This window comes from Dendrobium catenatum, unplaced genomic scaffold (assembly GCF_001605985.2).
Source record: "Dendrobium catenatum unplaced genomic scaffold, ASM160598v2 original_scaffold_194949, whole genome shotgun sequence".
Lineage (NCBI taxonomy): Eukaryota > Viridiplantae > Streptophyta > Magnoliopsida > Asparagales > Orchidaceae > Dendrobium > Dendrobium catenatum.
The window spans coordinates 81,894-104,761 of NW_021513367.1; the positions used below are offsets into that span (position 1 = coordinate 81,894).

Consider the following 22,868-nt stretch of genomic DNA (forward strand, 5'->3'; position numbering starts at 1 on the left):
TGACACCCCTAATGATCCTTCGGAAGAGATCAACATAAGCCTTTATGAAAAGCAATCCATGATCAAAGAAAAATAATCAAGACCCCCTATTTTTGGTCTTTGGCAGTCATCAAAGGAAGTCCATAAAAATACTTTTTCTATAGGCAACTTGGTTGCCAATCCAAGCTTTCAATTGCCGCACAACATGCATGCCTTCATGAATTTGCCGGCATCCTATTGCATTTTGTGCATGTAGACATTGAACAATTATAATGTCCTCCGACCGGATGCTCGGAGCACCTCGATATAGGCGGGATTTTGCCTACAACCGGATGTTCCTCTGCATCCTTACACCGGACCAAATAAAAGTTCGTAGACATAACGCTGTAAATTCTATAACGTTTTGCCCACTCCAAAGTGTCTAATTACTTCAGATGAATGTACATATCATTATTGTACTCATCAACATGAACATGCAAAGCATTTGAAAGTGACCATGATTCCTAGGTTATTTCAAACTTCATGTTTCCTTAGGTCTCATCGAATCGTAAATAGAGTAACTTGACAGTGTTCAGTTATAGATTAGACTGAAAAAATTGCATAATTTTTTACCATTTAATATGCTGCAATTGCCATAAATAGCTCCAACTAAGGCTTCGTTTAGGACGGCTTTTTTACTGCTTCTTAAAACAGCTTTTTAGAATAAAAATTAAAAATTTTGTACTAAAAAACTATTTTAAAAAGCAGTAAGAAAACCGTCCCAAACGAAACCCAAGTGTCAGTAGTATTAAACTAGAAAGCATGGTATTTACTTCATATGTGCTTTTTGTTGCTAAACCATCAGTTGCCCTTTTCAACTTTCAGGAGTCTGTCATCACTTTCACGAACTTCCATTGTTCCTACCCTGCAGAAATTTGGAGGATTACATGTGCTGAAGATTTTCAGAGTTTAAACTCCTCTAAACTTTGCAGTTCGCTGGATTTCAAGCAACTTGATTTGTTCTTTCAAGTTTGTGCATCCTCCATATTATAGCAATCTTAGCTACTTGGGTTGATCAATCATTAAGGGTCAAAATCCGATCAGTCAATGAGATTTAACTTTGATGGTTCATAATAGTTTATAAAAGCTAGAAGGGAAGAGCTGTACCAGTTTTTTGTTCCAGTCGAAGAATCATCTGAACGGCTGCTGAAATGGCTCTGACCATCAGTTAATTAAAAAATCAAATAGCTTTTTTCCCTTCATTCAATCTGCAACTGAACTTCTCTGAATTCTTAGTATCAAAAGCTTCACATATCACGTTTCCGATCTTATCCTTCCAAATTAAACTAATATTTAATCCCTCATCTAGGACAAAAAAAACATCTAAATGTATTTTTTAATTTCTACAGAATTTTTTGGGGAAAATTGAGGGCAAAGATATTTTTCCATTAACTATAAAAATATAATTATAGCTAGGCATCAAAAGGACATAAAATTGATACATGAGCTGCAACTAATAATAGCAATGCTCAAGAGAAAATTTGGAAAAGATTGAAACTCCAAAAAAAATCTGGACTCAAAATGGTCAAAACTTCAACCCATCAACATTTAGAAAGCTTTTGGTGAAGCATTTGCACCCCTGTTGCTAAAGGCAGTACAAGGGATGCAAGATAAAATCTCAAGCACGAATTGATGAACACCCACTGATGGCAAATAGTGTTGTAGTAGGATTTTAACCTCTTGATAATTTTTCCATCCCTAGATATTGCTATTAATGGCTTTTTTAATCTCATAACAAATAGTAGTGTGAATTTGAATAGTATTTTCAAATATTCTATTGATTCTTTTCCTCCATAAAAGGGATACCACAAAATTAATCTTGCTGAGTAGAAGAGGTCATATCAAGAATGAATTCAAATAGTTGGAGCAAATAAGGTCTAGGAAAAAAATTGGATGCAAGAGAGAGAATGCTTCATATAATGTTGAAAGAGCATGAGCATTTAAAAAACAAGTGATTAATGCCTTCTGGTTCCTCTAAAAACAAATTGCAAGATACAAGAGATGAGATGAGATGTTCCTTTTCATCAATGTATCCGTAGTTTTCATACCCAAAAATAACAAACCAAGCATAAACAAAGAATCTTAAAGAATACTTTTTATGCCAAATGAGATTACTCGAAAAAAATATAAACTTGGTTGATATAAATGACTTAATAAAATGCCTAAACTAAGTGCTAGTAAAACCAAGCCAGAGCACATTCTCATCAGTATCTGGTGCAATAGGAATATCAGTTATAGCATGGACAACAACAGCTGTAAACAAAAAATGAACCTGCTAGTTTTAGTTACGATTAATAGCAAAAAGAATAGTAATGATGGTGGTGGGTAGCTTTCTTGATGAGATTAATGACTAGCAAAGGTTATAGATCTTTTGTCTAATATTTAAAGAGGACTTATGGAGTTTATGATAGAATAATGAAGGGTTTAGAGTGGTATACTAGAAGTAATGTCAAGACTGATTTGGGCTGATTTGAAAAATCATTTTAAGGAGTGACTTTTATGTGAGATAAATCACTATTAATGATGGAGGAAGTTTAGCTTAAGATATGAATTTGTGATATGAAGTTGATGACAGAGTTTGGCGGAGTTTGAGAGAACGTTGAAGTATAGGGAACAAGACTAAGTCCAAGTGTTCCTTAGTTGGGCCAATTGCTATGTAGAAGTGTTTATAATAGTTGTATGATTTTGGTTGATGGATTATTGATCATAAAAAATCTTTATAAAGTATAAAAAGAATTGTGAAGAGTTTAAAGTAGGTGTTTAAGAAAAGTTATTAATAGCATAAAAAATAAAGATAACTATCTAATCTCATTAAAACATAAGGCATTTTGAAGCTAGAAAGCAAATGAACAGAACTTTTGCAAAAAATTATTTCATTCCAAAAATTAAAAATTACAATGCATATCAGCACATATTTCAAAGCATTACAAAACTAGCTATTGGAAAAAAACGGTGGAATAAAAAGGAAGGAAAATAAGGCATTGGTGGACATTGAAAAGGAGTTCCAACTACCTATTTTTTAATGTCTCATCCATACTTAATCATTTCATGGCTAACAATACAAGCTTTTAGATGGAAAAAAAATATAAATTACATTTAAAATTTTTAAAATTATGGGCTCTTTATTAGGCTCTTGTAATTGGACCTTTTCTTTGATCTTTTCCTTGGACTTCGATCTTAGCTATTGTGATTGAGATTTTAGGTTGATTTTCTTCATCTACATGATGTGCTACATCAAATAATGTCCAAAATAGAAAAAGTAGAAGTAAATCAAGCATCTCACATAAAATTTTACTGTTGTAGCAAGAGTCCCGAAAAAGAGAGACCTTCCTACAATAAGATAATTTGTGAGACATAAATATTCAACTAACAACTTTAAGATCTTTCAGAAATAAAAAGAACGAGACAAAGGTTTTCATAGAGATATATACTAATAATTCCACCATCTGGCAAGTAACCCATCACTTATAAGAAAAAGCCAAATAAGAGAACATTTATAAGCATAGTTTAGTGCAACAAGAGCAGAAATATCATGACCACCTAAATAACCTGGTTTGAATGTGTTGGACTAAAATATGAGATGTAACTTTCTAGTGTTAATATCACCAAGAAATAAAAAAAACTTGCCAAAAGTTTGTTTAACTATTTGAAGCAGGTTTTAAGTATAACACCCCCCTAAGTAAGAATGCAACTTTATTCAATATTGTAAACCTCAGAAATTGCATTCTGCCAGCAAATGAAAGTGGTTTAGCTTTCCAACCCTTAAGCAAAAGATAAATTTCACTTAAGAAAAGCTGGAAGTCAGCAAATGCAGTCTTTACATAGAGATAGGAATACCTAGATATGTGAGCGAGGGATTGGTTCTCGTTAAATTCAGCTCCTTACAAAGCTCAGACTAGTTTGGATATGCTTAGAGAAGACAATAAAACTTTTGGAGGAATTGATACTCAACCTTGATAATTCTTTGAAGTGAGTTAAGATACCAACAAGTGAATGAAAGTTGGGTTGGTTAGCTTTCTCAAAGACTAATAAGTTATTTGCATAGAGCAAATGAGAGAAATGTTACCCTCCCATAATGTTGGCAGCGTAGGAATTCCTAATGATGGCTCTTTCAAATAGATTGGAAAGACCAACCATAACAATGCGTAAAAAAAGAGATAAATGACAGCCTTGTCTTAAGCAAAAGGAGGAATTCAAAACCCCTTCAAGAGAACCATTTATACTAATAGAGTAATGGACATTCTTAATGGAAGCTTCAATTCATCTTATAAAAAATAATAGGAAAATATTTCTAACACAATCTACAGAGAAGAAAGTCTCTCGAAACAACATTTAAAGAACCCCTCCTTTTTAACATTATGAAATTTAGACAGATTCTCATTAGCCAAGATTATATTGTTAGAAGATATTCTATTTTGACAAAAAATAGTTTGTCCATGATGAATAATATGAGGCATGATAGGTTTAAGCCTTGGAGTAATGATTTTAGCAATAATTTTGTAAAAGATACTGTAAATGAAAATAGGCCTCGGGTTTAAAATATTATGAGCATTTTTATTCTTAGGAGTTAGGAATAAGAGCAACACATGTGGCTTTTACTTTTTAAGGAGTGTTGCGGACTAGAATATACGTGAAAATAGAGTTAAAAAGCTTTCGTCTCAGCATTGTACAGATATTCAGTACACAAACAGAAGATGAAATAACACTAGGATTTTTACGTGGAGAACCCTGAAAAAGGAAAAAAATCACAAGGGTCACGCCCAGTTGAAAGAACTCCACTAGTATTTGCTTGAAATACAAGAGGCTGACTCGTCCTTAAAATTTAAGACGATCATATTACAATGATTCACTTCCGGATTGGAATCTAGTTACAAACAAGTTGTATTCGAGAAGAATTCAGAATCACTTAAAGATTAGACAGAACTCCGGAGTCACTTGGAGACCAGGCAGAGTTCTAGCGTCACTGGAAAGTCGAGCGGAATTCCAGCGTCAGTGGAAGTCGGACAGAGTTCTAGTGTCTAGTGGAAAGACAGGCAAAATTCAGGCGTCATTGTGGAATTCAGACAGAATTTCGGCGTCCCACGGAAGTTGGGAAAAATTCCGGCGTCCCATGGAAGTCGGGTAGAATTCCGGCGGTGGTCGAGGAGTTTCTTCCCTCCTATCCTTCTTCTCATCTTCCTCTTGATTGGGTCCCCTCTCAAGAGAAATGAGGGGCTATTTATAGTTTTTTGAGGATGGCATGACCCGTAAATAGGAGGATCAAGGGCAAATGTGAAGTGGTTTGGATGGACGGCCGATATTGAATCCATTGATCATGCATCGTTTGTCAGACATTTGAAGGTCTTAATGATATCAGAATTCGGCGATCTTGGGCTCGTTGAATTCGTCTCGTCGAGCCGCTCGATTCAACTATAAGCATGTCATGTTTGGAAACCGTTTGGTAATCCAAATTGTTGTTTGAATCTTCCAACAGCGCTTCGGGTCTTCGATTCAGACTCATTTGGGCTCGGATTGAGTTGAATTTGGTATCGTTGGGTTTGTATTTTTGAGACGCTCAGTTCGACTATAAGTTTGCTGAAATCGGAGTTCAGATGATCCCGAACTTAATTTTTGAAGTTTTCGTCTTGATTTTGCCTCAAGATTCGTGCCCGATCAAGATAATTTTTTGATGATATATCAAGGAGAAAGCTATTATAACAAAGTGCTTAACAACCGAACACACTTGTCCCCAATTAGATTAAGAGCTAGAATAAAAATCAAAAGTAAAATCGTCAAGGCATGGAACAGCATTTTTGGAAGAGAAAATCACTTTCTTGATTTCATCATCAGTAATCCATGCAATAAGAAGAGGCATGAGGTGAGGTAAGGTGAGGGGAGATCTAGTTACCAACAGGAGATGAGGAGACAAATCCAGAGAAGGAATAGGAGCACTTAAAGGATTTTTAAAATGAGAAATAACAACTTTAGCAATTTCTTGAGATGTGCCCTAGGAGGAAAAGATTTTCCTGATAAAATTATGATTTATCAGGCCTTTAATCTTTCCATAAAGGAATTTGAAATCTTCCTCCCCTTTAGACAATTACTTAGTTTCAGCTCTTTGCACAATCCCAGAGGACCATGCAACATAGTATAAGGAAAGCATATCCTCAAGATCTTTAGTTTTGGCATTAAGAATAGGTTTTGAAGGATATTGGACAAGCATAAAAAAGAAAGAAGTTTGTTGTTTTCCATTTTTCTGATGTTAGAAAGAATATGATTTAAAGTAGCCCACATTTTCACTTTGATCATAGATTTAACTGATGGAGTGGAGCTTCTAGTAGAGATACCAAATAGGGTCTTCGTTGTTGTTTCTCCTGAAGAAGGGTATACATAATATCCAAAAATTGAAGCTTTTTGGACCAGTAGTTTTTATATAGGAATCTACGATTGTTCATAGTGAGATGAGAAGTATGAACAATCAGTAGTGAGTAGTCTGAACATCTAGGAGGCTCGATTCTATAAAAGGAAAGAGGATAGACTTCCAGCCAATTGTCATTCACAAAAACATGATCAAATTTGAAATGTATTGGATTATCAATTCTACAGTTGTACCATGTATAAGAAAGACCCACTTATGCCAAATTATTATTAGCAACGTCAAAAATCATGCTATTAAAATTCCAAAGCTTACTATTTGGAATAGGATTTCCACCTAATTTTTCCCTATCATCTCTACTCTACATCAGTTGAAGTCCCTCAAAATGACCTAGGGCTAATTAATATTTGCTCAAAGGCCTTTGATACTGTTCCAAAATTTAGCCCTTCCAATATAGGAGTTAGAAGTATGACCATAAATAAAAAGAAAATAGTAGAGCTACAAAAATTTCAAACTGAAGAAAAGTTTTTTATAGCTTCGATAGATGGCCTACGGCACGAAAACTTTCCCACAAGCGCAAATTTGAAAGGAGCACCGAGTGCTTGGATTTCCACTTCCGAAATCCACAAGGCCGGCAAACCACGATGTGTAGAAATTTTGAGATCGGGAAATGAAACTGAGCTAGGAGAAGCACCAGCTAAAACAACCTTAAAGGAAAGGGAAGAAGCAGACCCATTTAAAAAACTAGGGTCTTTGATATGGGAAGCGCCATAAAATCGAAAAGGGAAACAACCAAAACACAACAAATAGCTAAGGAAGGAAGATGTGAACTTCCCTTAAGCAGGCGACAAAGGCCTTCGAGGCGACAGCTAGGGCACGAGGAAACCATAGCAGAGCAAACATCATGTGTTCCGGATTATCACCTGTGTGACTTATTGAGCTCCAAACTAAATTACAGGTCTGTTTATATACTGCCAAAATTTGATCAGGGTGCATCTAAACTGCAATTTGATTCTTATTAGCAACATAAAATAAAGATTGTCATCATAACATCTTCAAAAGGTCCAGACAGAGATCTTCCCCTAGACCAGCTCTCTAGGACTCGAGCTAAACCAGGCGGTCGGTCGTGTTCAGACATCTCAATGACTCAAAATTACTTGGATATTTATCGCAATGTTGTGATTTAAATGGAGATGAAATTTTGATATTTTATGAAATGAATAAGATGAGGAATTTTTTTAGGTTCGCACCTCGCATGATAAGATATTACTCTTCAGATCCCTACAGCGGCATACTCGAACACCAAAAACGAATTCTTATAACCAATTCAAGTAGACATCTCAGTGAAAGATAATTTACATACATCAAAAATAAAAATGGCATACCTTGTGTGACAAAGCAAAGGACATCTCCGATGGTACTCAAATGCACTGCTCATACTCCTTCGATGCTCCTTCGACACAGTAACGTAAGCAGCCATAAAAACACCCATTCCTGTCCAAATACTCCATCAAGCCAGCCCTAATTTCATCTCCTTACCTTCCAAGTATTCTTCTTCTCTTAATACATCATCACCACAATCCCACGAGCAAAAGTCTTTCCCATTTCCACAATTCCACCGTATAACAATCCAAGAACACCATTCCCCTCTCCAGCATCGAATAGTACTCCTTAGTCTGTAACTCTGGCACAAGCGCCGAACCCTAACCATCTCGATCTCACCCTCCGCCCATTCCAAGCAGATCCTCTCAATACTTCGTCGAAGCCAGTTTTTCCAGTGAGGGGATGATGTGGTACACGTTACCAAGGGGAGTATTATACCATTCCCTAACTGCCAGTTCGCTCTCCACTATCCTCTTTTACTATTTTCCGTTTTATAGTACTATTACACATGGTAGCTTGTTTTTACTATTATAGAAAAGGAGTATTATACATATAGGTAGAGGAGGAAAATGTGATTAGACAACTTGATACTCTCTGAATACAGAAAACACAGTTTTCTTCTATACAGAACCGGAGTTCTGTTTTGTTCTTTTGCCGCTTCTTCTTGCAGGTCCTGTAGCAGTTCGATCGGTGCAAAGGTTTGCATTAGGGGATTCGCGAAGCAAGAAGAAAGCGGCGGAGTTGTCGTTGAAGATATTGGAAAATGTGGCGAGGAAATGGTAAATGTCCAATCAAAAAGAAAATTCTAATTAAATAGAATGAAGTTATAATTTGGGTTTGGCTTTTTTTTTAGTTCTGATTTAGTTTAATTTAGCATTTTATCTAATAGATTTATTTTACATGCTTCCGATTAGATGTTTTATCAAATTAAAATAAATTAAACAGAATAATCTAAACATTATATTTCAAATCACATCTATTGATAGCAATAATTGGTTGGTTCAAATGTGTGAAATCACTTATATTATTTACTTGTCACCCTTGTCCTAATATCAACTATAGAGGAAGGCGGGTCCCGCAGGGGCACGTGCCTTGCCCCGTTCGGAAAAAAAAATCAAAAATTCTATAACTACACACGATTTGAAGTTTTGGGCGGTTCAATATTCACTCGCCCTAATACTTCGGCCTCAGAAGCTCTCGTGCGGCGCAGGAAGCTCTCATCTTGTCGCCTCTGCCTGTGGCTCCACCGGTGAGTCCAGCCAGTAGCGTCGCATTCAAATTCGCGCACAAGAATCGTCTCGAAACAATGCGTCCAGCCTGCAACTCGTACCTGTACATTCACTCCCTTCTTCCGTCTTCGATCCGGGCCATCCGACATTCCACTTAAGACCCGAAGGTAAGAGGCTCTTAAAATCTCTTACGATTTCGTTTTAGTTTTCTATATAAGATTTCATTTGCAAGGATTTCATTTGATGTTTTTGATTTTCTATATAAGATTTTGTTTGCATTTTTGTTCTTAGCTGCCTTTAAACTGTACAAAGTATTTCTTCTAAAATTATTGATGCAATAAAAAGGTTGTTTGATTAGTGCATCCGAATCATATTATTTTTACTGTATGTGATTCATACATTAAAAAGTTTGTTTGATTAGTTGTTTATTTTTTAAATAAAAATTTTTAAAACTGGTAATACGTAATACCGGTTTCAAGCACGAATGAACAAAGTTGAGGAGATTTAAAAAAAATTTAGGTCTCCTCTATGAAAAATTTCTAACTTCGCTACTCCCTAATATAGTTCTTAACTTCTTAATCATTTGACCCTATTTATTTGAAAATATTAAAACTATAAAGTAAAATAATACCTATAAATTTTATTTTTTATATGATTTGAAATAATATCCACAAAAATAAATATGAAATTCATCTAAATCAAAATTCATAATGTTTGCTACAGCCCTATTGTTGAACTTCGTTGTACCATAAACTCATGATCGTTGTGAACCTTGCCTGCAACTCATATTTGCGAAACCTTCTCACACCTACAGTTGGGGAGGGATTATTCTGTGAGGACACCGGATGGAAGAACTGTCGGTTTCTGAGCTCGGTACCAACTACCAAATAGTACTGAGCGCTCGATATCGAGAGAGGTATATTTTAGGGATGACGTGACGCATTTTTAATGGTCTACGGATGAATCCGGACTCGCATGTAATAATTTTTCACAGTTGCGACCCTAACATTGCACCATTAGTCTATTCTTGTTAAGGGTATCAATATTTGATATGTTATGAAAATTTTGGGTTCGGGTCAACCCGAGGGTCGGGCTCAAGTATACCTAGAAACCTGAAATCAACCATATTTGACCCGTTCATAATTAATTTAAGAGAATTTTAAGAGACTAGTTTGATTGCACGTGCATTAAATGCACGTGAATAAAAATTTAAAAATAAAAAATCATATTATGAATATATTAATTATATTATCATTGTTAAAATGAAAAAATTAATTAAGTTTACCACTATTTAGTAATTAAATTTATTAATATTTATCTGCATGTGAAAAGAGTGCACGTAAATAAAAAAATTGTTTCCATTGTATAAAAGAAATTTTCTCTAAAGTTATATTTGGAAAATTTTCTAGCAGCAAATGAAGCTGTAACTTGAAAGCTGTAGCATGAAAGAATAGATAACTACGAACATATATGCGAACATAGCAAAAAATTGTGAATAGATAGTGGAAAAGAGAAGACACAACACTATTAGTAGTGAATATAATTAGAGGAAAATTCAAAATAAAGTGAATTTGGCATACTCGGACTGCTCACGTTAGAATAAGTTGGTTTTCATCCTCTCACGTTCTTCCTCTTCTCCTTCAAATTGAGGCGATATCATCTTGCTCCCTATCCTTTTCTTATATTATCATATATAAACTTGTACATAGTGTATATAATGTTTGTTCATAGTGTGTATAAACTTGCGTATAGTATTTATAATGCTTGTACATCATGTGTATAATAATTATATAAAGCGTGTATAAACTTGTACGTAGTGTGTGTATAATACTGATACATCATCAAAAAATTACGTTGATCGAGCACAAATCTCGAGGTAAAATCAAATTGGAAACTTCAAAAATTAAATCGGAGACCATCTAAATTCCGATTTCAGCAAACTTATACTCGAACTGAGCGTCTTGAAAACACGAACACAACGACACCAAAATCGACTCAATCCGAACCCAAATGAGTACAAATCAGAGACTCGAAGCACTTTTGGAAGGATCTAACCACAATTTGGGTTACCAAACGGTTTCCAATTGTGACCTGCTTATAATCGAATCGAACGGCTTGATGAGCTTTCATTTGTGCAAGTTTTTTTATTAAAAAAATATCATAATTCATGCACTATGTGAAAATGCATTATGAAATATAAACTAAATTTGTTAGTCTAATTAAACTAAGATCCATTCCATCTATAAACTACTTGTTAATTTATAGATAATGAATAATGTATTGCAATTATACATAAAGGTTGTTCATCCAAATATAATTAATTTAAATAGGAAGTTTGCCAAAATTATAAGGAATGTATCTGTAATTTAAACCCACTAAGGTAAAATCTTATCATTTGAAACAGCTATGAAAAAATATACAAAAGAAACTAATTAACACAGATAGTTCCTTATTTTTTAAGATGGAAGAGTCGATGGAAACCACCACCAAGCTAAGGAAAAACAAAGGAGAGTTGTGAGGGAGATGAAAATTCCGTTTATTTATATATCAGATGGAGAGTTAATAAAAGAAAACCGTTTATTGGCGTCTCGTTGATGGTTTTCTTCATCTTCATAAAAAGGGAAATGCGGAGGGGCTTAAATGTGTTCTAAACTGCTTAATATCGATCAAGGAGAGGCGAATGAGAAGAGCAGCAAAAATGCGGGAGAGGGAAGAAGAATGCTTACCGAGAAGTTTAACAGGTAGAAGTGCAAGCGTAGGATCTACTGTTATAGAAGTTGAAGAAGCCAAAATAATCGGAGAAGATAACTTACCGGAGAAGATGGCGGAGAGGAAGAAGAAAATATATACTATGTATTATAAAGCTGTATATATCGTGGAATATGATAGGCAGATTAGCATAAATGAATACTTATTTAATTGGCAGAAACGCACTTAAAAGTTAAAATATTCGAGAGTTTCTAACAAACAAATTCTTAAATGCAATTAACAGCTGTAACTTAAAAGTAAAATAAAAAAAATACTTAATAGGTTTAAATAGATAAATCAAGGGTATTATAAAATTATTGAATTTATTATATTTTTAAAATTATAAAAATGGAATGAAGGGTCAATATAATTTTTTAATTTTCTCTAAAATGGTAATAATTATTATATATTTTTAGATTTATTAATTATTTATAATACAATGAGGTGTAGTTATTAATTATTTATAATACAATGAATGTATATTTTAAAGGGCATTAATTTGTATAATTATTAATTATATATTTTTAGAATTATTAATTATTTATAATATAATGAATGGACAAGATAATTTTAGAGAAAATAAAATGGATGGCGAAGATTTGAGATGGAAGAAAATTCAAAACGGCTTTTATAATAGTAGTATAGATTTTATAATAGTAGTATAGATATAGATTAGTATAGATTTTAAAAGCATGGTAGTAAAATAAATGATTGAATTAATGTTTATAAGAATCGAAAAAATGAAGAATATGAACAAAACTAAATGAAGGTTTGCTTTATTTACTAACTGTTAGTCGTGCATTTGGTATATGAAAAGTTGTAATGGAGCTTTTAATTTTTAGGGATATGAAGTGTTTATAATGAACGTTGTAGATTAATTTATAATTTATAAATGAACGATTCAGATTTGCTATGGGTGGATTCCCAAGCCACACTTATATAGTAGTGTAGATAGTGTAGATGTAGATATAGTAATAACTAATAAGGACATCATTCAATATGAAAGTGTCATCAAGATCGAATTGATGTGCCATAAATATACATAAAGTAAAAGAGAAGAATAATATGTACTAAAGTTATTAAATTTTATACAGTTTGATTTCAACTAAGGTTTCATTTGGGATAGCTTTCTTGCTACTTTTTAAAACAGCCTTCTAGAATAGAAATTTTTGTTTTGTAAAGTTGCTTTAGAAAGCAATAGAAAAGCAATCTCAAATAAATCATAAGTCAATGTATGTGGGTGAGGAGACAGATTACAATTCGATCAAAAGTAAAAATAATAATAGATTTATATAAATAAATTACTTTTTTAAAAAAACATTTAGGTCAATTAAGACAAACTCATAAATACATACATAATAATCAAACTCAAAAGCTCTTGATTGATACCCAAAGCTCCCAACCAACAGATTAAGGTGAGCTGCGGAATAGATTACACTTAACACGCAAGAGAATTTAAACAAACAAATAAAAAAAATCCTTTTAGATTTAGAGGATAAGAACTAATTATTAATCTTCCTACTGAGTAGCAGGTGACTAAAACTTTGTTTGAGATAGCTTTTTATTATTTCTTAAAGCAACTTTTTGGTACAAAATACTAAATATTGTGTTAAAAAGCAATAAGAAAGTCGTCGCAAATGAAGTCTAGGATTTCATTTGGGACAACTTTCTTACTGCTTATTAAAATAAATTTCTAGTATAAAATTTTTTATACAACAACATCAAGCCTTTATCCCACTACGTGGGATCGGCTACATGAATCTTTTTTCTTCATTGTTTCCTATTAAAAGTCAAATTCTCGTTTAAATCTAATAAAGAAAGATCATTCTTAATATTTTCTAACCAAGTCTTTTCAGGTCTACCCCTACCGTTCTTAACATAAGTCAAATCTAATACCTCTACTCTCCTAACCGGGTCATCGGAAGGCCGCCGTTTTATGAGACCAAACCATCTAAGGCGACTCTCTCTAATCTTATCTTCTATTGGATCTACTCCAACCTTTTCACGTATATGCTCATTTCGTATCCTATCTCTAAGGGTAAAGCCACTCATCCACCTGAGCATCCTCATCTATGCCACACTTAACTTAGTATTATGCTTCTCTTTTAATGGCCAACATTCAGCACCATAAAGTATTGCAGGCCTTACTACCATATTATAGAATTTTCTCTTAAGTTTGAGGGGTACATTTCTATCACATAGTAAGCCCGATGCATTCCTCCACTTTAACCATCCAACTTGAATTCTGTTGATAATATCCCCATCTATTTCACCTTCACTCTGAACAATAGATCCAAGAATTTTCCCTTAAGTTGTCTTTTACTTAAAAAAAATAAAAAAAGATGTCCAAAACAAAATATTTGAGGTAGGACACTCCAAAATGAGCAACACGTTCAACAATCTTTCATTCCATAGAACTTTTATTTGATCCGGTGTAAGGATGCAGAGGAACATTCGGTCGTAGGCGAATGTTCGTCTGCATCCGGTCGGAGGACGTAATAATTGTTCCATTCCATAGGTTCAACTTCAATGCACTCGAATTGAATGATTAAACAAATCAACCACAAACCATCATGAAGGCCATTAATACACGTATTTTTTATTATTGATCAAGTATTTGTAAGAAAAACAAACTACATATTTCAACATTTTTATTTTTTAAATCTAATTTAACATAAAGAATAGAATATTATCTTGAAAGAAAAAAAATATATTTCATAATAAATTTTTTAAAAATATATTAAAGATATTTATATTTCTAGGGACTTTTTTCTACTTAATATGAGTAAGAAAGAATTTATTTTATTATGATGCGTAGATTGTCATAAAAAAAGCTATTCTGATTAATTAAATCTAAAGAGAAGTGATATTTTGATAATACTTTTGATCAAAGTATTAAAAAATACTTTTATGATTTCAAAGTTATAACTTTCAATATTATATCTTAAAATTAAGGTGAGAACTACAATATAAGTAAGGGCTCAAACCAAAGTGCAAGGAAATATATACAATGAAGTTACAAATTTCTAACCCCGTTCTCTCCCCTGCTAACCGTTGTTCAGGGAATTTGGTAGATTCTAGTGATGTGGTGGGTGTTATTTCTCCTATGTTTATGTCTCCTCAGGCGGATCCTGGTGTTATCGAGCTCGTACCTATTGTCATGACATACCGTTTTTGTGCAAGTGATGTTGGTGGTGGTCGATCTTAACTCTAAAGTATCTTTGTCTTGTGTGGGTATTGTGTTTGCCCCGTCTATTTCGGCTGAGGATGTTGCACCTAGTGTGGTGGTTGAGCATTATGGTTCCTCGGTTTCTCCTACTGTGCCGACTGTTGAGCGCTTTCCTTCACCCTATGTTCCTCCTATTACGGTTGCATCTGGTGATGGGGGCCGTTAATCATGTGTTTAATTTAGTGTTAGTGAATTTAGCTTCTAATGATGACTTTGATGGTAATGATAATGTTGTTAATATACCTATTTCTATTTTGTCCAATGCTGAAATGCAAGATCATGTTGCTAAGTCTGTTAATAACTCGATTTTGTTTCAAAATGACTGGCTTTATTTAGAGGATGCCCTTTCCTCTCCTTCTAGCGGAGAAGAAGGGGATTGTTTTGACTTTGAAAAGGTCGTTTTCCTGGTCGTGGTCGTGGTAAATTTAAACGCAGATGTAGGAAGTAATTGGGCTGAATTTTGGTCAATTGCTTCCGTGGTTTTGGTGTTGAATGGACGATGAGGAGGAGGCCCCTGCTTCCCCTCTTTGGCTTGGCTGATTGGCAACATGGGTGCTTCGTTTGTTGCTTGGTGGTCAGTTTTTTCACCTATGGATGGTCCGTGCTAGCCTCGTGGTCGGTGCTGGGGTGCCTCCACCCTGAGTCCCCTCTTGTGGCTTTGTCCATTTGGTGTTTTTGGTTTTCCAATTAATTTTGTAACTTGTGCTCTTTTGGCTTTGACTTGTTGTGTATAGAGTTGTTGGCCTCAATCTGTTGTTGATGTACTCTTTTCCGTTATTTGAATAAAAATTTTTGGTTAAAAAAAAGTTACAAATTTCAATCATATCGAGGGCTTAATTAAGCAATTTTATCTTAAGTTTGGTAACATTTCAAATTTTTTAGTTTATTATGCTATGTAATATTATGAGTTAATATCAATTTATTTGGTTCTTTTTTTATTTAATCTTTAATCAATTTTCTATTTTTTATATTAATTAATTATTCTTTAGTAAACCTAGGGTTTGTTTTTTTAAGGTTTATATTATAATTTAAAAATGATGAATTAATTCTTTAAAATTTGGCAAAGCCTAAAAATAAATTATTTTGAATTATTTTGAATTTTCTATTCTTCTTTAATTAGAAAAAATTTCTAATTATTATGACTAGCTACAAAAATTAATAAAATTTTTTCCAAAAGTCAGTAATAATTAATGGAACTCCTCCCATAAAAATGTAAGCTAATTTGGATTTAGTTTTTTTTTTTCGCTTTTTTTTCTATTCTAAAATTTTAAAATTGTTATAATATTTAATGGCGTTGATTTTATGTTCTAATTAAATCAAGTTTACATTTAATGAAATTTGTCAAAGAATATGGATCTAAACTCATGATGACTGCATCAAAATTTAAAAGCCAATTGGATGTATTTTTAAGTTGTAATGATTTATTTGGTTTAATAATATATTTTATTAAATTTATTAAAATCTAAATATTTTTTAAAAACCATGTGAATATGACTCTTCCTTTTTCCAGATATGATCAATACTCCATGTAAATTTATTTGAGATTTTTATGAGTTTATTTGAACTTTTAATAATTTTTCCTAAATCTAGACTAATTTAATTTTCCATTTGGCCTAAGAATTAGAGTTAAGATTTTCTACCTTCAAATGGACTTAAACTTTTATGAAACTTTCTTCACTAGTTAAGGATAATTTACAGAATATTTCTTAAAGTTTGGTAACTTTTTTGGTTTATTATGATTTATTGAAATTATTTATTCATTAATCTTTATAATTTGATAAAATGCATTTATTTAAATTTATTTTTCTCTTATTCTAGGGTCACTATGAAATCAATTCACTGTACTTTTTATTTTTAAAATTTTTCTTGAATTAATTATAAATTTCAAAATTTTAATTTTCAAGGCCCATTATAGGGATTTTCTTACAATGGAATTAGATATTGATGACTAGCTCTTAAATGAGTTACAATATTTATAAATTTCAATCACAGACCCTAGGGTGTTTAAAAATTAATATATGAAAATTTGAGCTCATTTAGAGTCGTTCTTGATTTTTAATAATTAATTAATTTTAAAATTGAATTGTTCTTAGGAAATAAAAAAAAACCCAAATTTATGATTCTAAAATGGTTTAGAATTATTTTCACTTGACCTCATTATTTATTAGGGTTTTGATGCAATTTATTTTTTAAATCTCTTATGAATTTTACAAGATTCCCAGGTCTATATATAAGGCTCCAACCCTAGCCTAAAATTAGGATTTGATCATTTTCAAAATAAATGATTTCAAAATATCATGAAATTGAAATCAAAGAATGCTACCATCCTCAAGTTTAAGCCTTGAAATTTTAGAGTTATCATGATATTAAAATTAATTTTTTTTTTGTAATTAAATTAAAATTCTTTAATTATTTTAATAAAATCTTAGTTGATGCGACATGTGCTTTGCACACGGTGATGCTTAGTAGGACTGTGCTTTAAGTCGTGGGTCTCATGGCCCACAAAAGTTTGATCCGAGCTAACCCATCTTGGATCAAATGATACTGATTGATCCATGTGATAATAGTAGATGGACTACCATTTATTATACTCCAAGATAACCACCATTTATTCTATTCAAATAAAATGAATAGTGATCCCATATTCTCTTACCTTTAGCTATGGACAAAGATTGCTGATCAAAACCCCTTTGATAAGGAGTAATGAATCATGATATTCTCAATCCAAGGGATTAAAAGAATCTTGAGAGTAGGAGCACCCATCATGCTATCCAATTGTTAGATATCTATGTGGTATGACTTATGAGTTGGTTTCATAATGTTCGAAAGCAAATTTTTTGTTGGATGAGTTTTAGGCATTCTAGTTTCCATAGGGCTTGAAACTAAATTGATTATTATTGTAGGTGCACTTGACCACGACAATCAGGTTTGATGAAGATTGCTTCACCTTAGGATGTTTGGATCAATGATACTCAATAACTCACCAAGGTTATTAGAGAAGAGAAGCTCTTATCACACACCAAAATCATTCATATTGATGTTATATATGATGTTATTTATTACATGTAGGGAAGTGAATGAGGATATCAATAATGTTGCTTATTATTTTATGTGTGGCATGCTATAAATATTATTTACGCTTTGTCCAATCTATAAGGCTTTTGCTCATGTTGTGTTTCTACATACTTCATGATACCATAGGCCGCTCCGCTCATTTTGATAGTGAAAATAAAAAATCATGCTAATATAGTAATATTCATGCACATTATACTACATTTGTTGATCATTAATATTTGTTATTATTGTTTGTTGTTTCATATTATTGAACTGTTATAATGGGTCATATTATGTAGAAAGTTATTGGAAATGATGGTTATGTTATATGAGTGTTAAAGAATGTATACAAGTTAATTGAAGGGTTGATTAAAGATTGAATCTAGTAAAGGAGGATCAACATAAGAGAGAATCAGCATCCCAATCTATTTTGTAGAAGAGGAGTGTAAAAATTAGGCTATATTTAAAGAGTATGACTGGGAAGTTTGAGTTTTTAAGCTGGAGTACTTCCTAATGAATAAGAGGTTGATTATCTAGAGGGAAGAGATAAGAGGAGAATAAAGAGAAATCAAATAGACATCACACAAACTTTCTTAAATGTTTTAGCCTTTGGATTGCATCGACTATAGGAGCAGGATAAATGTTCCGCTAAGAGGTTGTTAGATTTGATAAAAAGCGAGTGTAATGTATTCCAAATGCAGAAGTTTTAGAAACTTGGGTAGTTAGTTTGATGACAAAAAATGTAGAATGAAGTATTGATGAATCTCAAATTCATTATATAGTTAATTTCTGATGTATTCTAAACTAAACTATTTTTTATTTCAAAATGCATCGCAAGCTAACTTTGTTGTCCCTGCCAGCCACTCCATGCTATTGGCCTAGCCCCTCGACGATCGTTGTCCCTCCACTACCACTAGTCACCACCATCATTAGGCTTTACATTAGATCCAAATTATTTCAAATCAAGAAAAAAATTCAATCACCTGCAATCATTTTACAGTCATCCATGCATCCAAACAACTTTATACATTTCAAATATATCACATTCCTTTTACATTGGATTCAATTGTACTCCACATTTCTTTTTTAGCAAACAAAATACCCCTTAAATAAGAAATAAATTATAAGTCTCTCTCTCTCTCTCTCTCTCTCTCTCTCTCTCTCTCTCTCTCTCTCTCTTTCAATTGGGTTTGAGTTCATCTCATGTGTTCTACATTTATCGATCTTAGGTGCAAAGGTGCCATAAGCATGGAGTGTTTATACTTGTTATTCAACTTAATATGTTTTTGTGGGCTGATCATAAATGAAGAGTTTGATGCCCATCAAAAACTTCAATATTCTTATTCATTTTTTAGTGATGTAATATTTATTTGTTGATCTACATGATGACCTTGATTTTCATCCTTGGTTCTACTTCTAAGGTACATCCCCACTTATTTAATGACAGTAAAATCCTCTCTTATCTATGTATAAAATTGGAATTTCACCTTGCTATCATAATTTGTGACTTTTAAGGTAAAACCTCACAAGTTAAAATTATTAGCTTGATTAGTTTTCTTAATAACTTCCACCTTGTCTATTAGCTAGTTGTTCTTGGCAACATTCACTTCACTAACAACTTTAGCTTCTTCATTCACTAAAGGCCTTCACTTGACCTAGCTCCGTAGTGCTTTAACTCACTTCTTTTTATATTAGAATAATTTAAGTATCTCATCATTGCCACCTATTGAACTAATCTCCAACATTTAAAGTATCACAATCCAGTCTGATGAGACCCACAAATTGGATCGGTTATCATGTTGACTTGCAACATACAAACTAATGATCAAAATTTTAATTTTTAGAATCTCTATGAGCTCTATGAGCCATTGATTCTTAGAATCTCTTCAACAATCTGTCATATACTTCAAAGTTAGAAAAATAATTAATAGTCTTTAGAGTTAAAATGACACAATTTTTTCATCTATCATATACTTTAATGCTAACAAGCAATGAAAGCATTTGTAATGAACTTCAAACCTTTATTTATAGGTTTTGAGCATCGACCCATCAACACTTATCAAAATCTTAACACTTTATAGATCCAACGAATCATATTAGCCATGCTCAATTAGATTAATGGATTTATTAATGTAGAAAGCAAGGAGCTTGTGTATGACTATGTCCACATGATTCAAGTTGATCAAGTCACAATTGAAGCCTAAGATTTTGTTTGGGACGGCCTTCTTACTGCTTCTTAAAATAGCTTTATAGTATAAAAATTTTAATTTTGGTACTAAACAACTATTTTTAGAAGCAATAAAAAAGCAGTCTCAAACAAAGCCTAAATATAGCTCAATAAGTCATTAGTCAATGAATTGACTTGATACTTCGGCTTCGTTTGGGATGACTTTCTTACTGCTTTTTAAAACAATTTTAGTATGGAAATTTTAATTTTTTTCCTTAAAACTACTTTAAGAAGCAATTCGAAAGCCGTCTCAAATGAAGCCTTAGGTTTCGTTTGGGATGACTTTCTTACTGCTTCTTAAAGCGGCTTTTTAGTACAAAAAATAAATTTTTTATACTAAAAAGCTGCTTTAAGAAGCAGTAAGAAAACCACCTCAAATGAAGCCTTAGTTGTTAAATTGCCCTAAAAAGATCGAAGAATGCACCTACTCATCAAGACTATCCTCCATGAGAACTCAGTTACTCATCCATAGTACTCACAAGGTAGATTAAGAGTTCTTGCTAAATTAAAATGTCACTGCTACTTTCCCTTAACTCGGATTTTTTATTAGGTCTGAACACCTGACGTAGCTCTACATCCGGACGCTAATAAAATATTGTCACTTGCTCTTATTCTTTACCGCGCGGCCCGACGACCCGACTCGGACTGGAACCCAATATTGCTATGTATTAGCTGATTTGTACAGACCAGGGTATTGCTAGGTTTTGCTCGGTATTGGTCTTGAAAGAGCAGTATTTGTCGTTTTTGCCAAGCAATACCTAGCAATACCGAGCAATACCTAGCAATACCGGGTTTCCGTTCCGGGTCGAGTCGTCGGGCCGTGCGATAAAAAGTAAGAGCATGTGGCGATATTTTATTGGCGTCCGGATGTAGAGCTACGACAAGTATCATGACCTAATAAAAATTCCTTAACTCGATACATATTAGTAATTCTAGTTCATTGGACAATTGGCAACTAAGACTTTATTTATTTATTTATTTATTTTTTAATTGACAACTAAGACTTCTATGCTATATAGATATCTACATTAAAGCTTCAATATACTTTTCTAATTATTGGTATAACCTATTTTGTGCTACAGCTTTAGTCTATGTCTATAATTATGAGGCCACTGATCATGAATGGACATAAAAATATATGACACCATTATAGGCTTCTAGCCAAATGTTGTCCCACCAAAATCTTTAAAGTTTGGGCTTCATTCATATTCATATGACTTTTTTATTATTTCTTAAAATAACTTTTTAATACATAAATTTTTATATTAAAATTTGCTTTAAGAAGCAGAAAGGCGTCTCATAGAAACTCTCTATCTCTTACTCCAACTCATTATTTATCTATCTAAGAGCTTAAGGCTTCATTTGGGGCAGCTTTCGTACTGCTTTTTAAAACAGATTTTTATTAAAAAATTTCAAATTCAAGAAATTTTTATACTAAAAGTTGTTTTAGAAAGCAAGAAGAAAGCAGTCTCAAACGAAGCTTAAATGAGTTCGTTGCAAATCTTGAATTATTAAAAAGAATATCCAAAGCCTAGCCCTTGCGCTCAATCTGCAACTTTAATAAGATCTTTTTTTTTTAACAACTTCAATTAATAAGATCTTAGTATATTTCGTGGATAATATTTGATTTAACAAAAATATTCTTTATTTATAAAACTGGCACTCATATAATGAAAATGAATTGATAATTGGGTATATTTGCATGTATTAAATCATTAAAAGTTTACTAAATTATTTTGAATGAATGTTGGTAGTTTTAATATACTATTTAATATTTTTTTGGTAATATTAATATTAAAAATAGTTTTTTTCTATTTATTCAAATATTTAAAATGTAAATTTTTATTGATGAAATTAACTATAAGGATTTTAGAGAATTTTCTATCATCAATTCATCATGTATTAAGATCCATGTGAAAGTATAATGGGCAATGATGATCAGCTAATTTCATAAATATTGAATTATATATATTTTGCCCCGAATTGTTTGCTTTTATCTCGACAACTTGATTATAATAAACATAAATCTCTTATCTTACGAAAAGATTTGAAAGTTAGTGATTAGTTTTTTCAAAATCATGAATTTGAATAGGGGGATTTACATACATGTCCTAAAGCATTATTATTTATATATTTATTTTCTAAACATTACTATTTAAATACATAGCACCCAAAATATCCAACAAAATAAAAATCTCTCCACTCCTCACGACATCATAAGTATAGTTACTCTTCACTGCCTTCAGTCCTACCGATCAAAACTAATCCTTCACCCTTATGGTCTCTCTCTCTCTCCACATCTCCATATATCAAACATGGGAGGCCAGAGGTGAGGACATCAATGATTCAGCCGATGAGAGATTGCATCGATGGGCACAATGATGATGAGATCCGTGAGAGCTCATAGGCGAGGGCATCGATGGGTCCATGCGCTATGCTCGGTGAGCTTGTGGGTGAGGATATGGATAGGTCAACTCATGTATGTGATGATATCTATTAGAGTTGAGAGAATACTAAATGTTATAAATAATGAAAATTTGATGTTAAAAATGTAAAACCTAACATTTTATATGCAATGTTTGTAAATCTTATATTTTTATAACATATTTTATGATTTGCCTCTTA

The 22,868-nt window shown here is 32.6% G+C and overlaps 1 long non-coding RNA gene across 3 annotated transcripts; it reads right to left on the bottom strand.

The window, feature by feature from the left end:
* Positions 1-487: 487 nt before the first annotated feature.
* LOC114578869 lies at positions 488-5,269 on the bottom strand. Of its 3 annotated transcripts, XR_003699790.1 has the most exons (3): positions 3,302-5,269; positions 1,126-1,291; positions 488-1,020 (listed from the first exon to the last, which is right to left on the bottom strand). It is a non-coding gene; the product is annotated as an uncharacterized LOC114578869 (long non-coding RNA). The 3 variants fall into 3 exon arrangements; XR_003699788.1 differs by lacking the exon at positions 3,302-5,269 and having other exon boundaries at positions 1,126-2,472; XR_003699789.1 differs by lacking the exon at positions 3,302-5,269 and having other exon boundaries at positions 488-1,023; positions 1,126-2,472.
* Between the last annotated feature and the right edge of the window lie 17,599 nt (positions 5,270-22,868).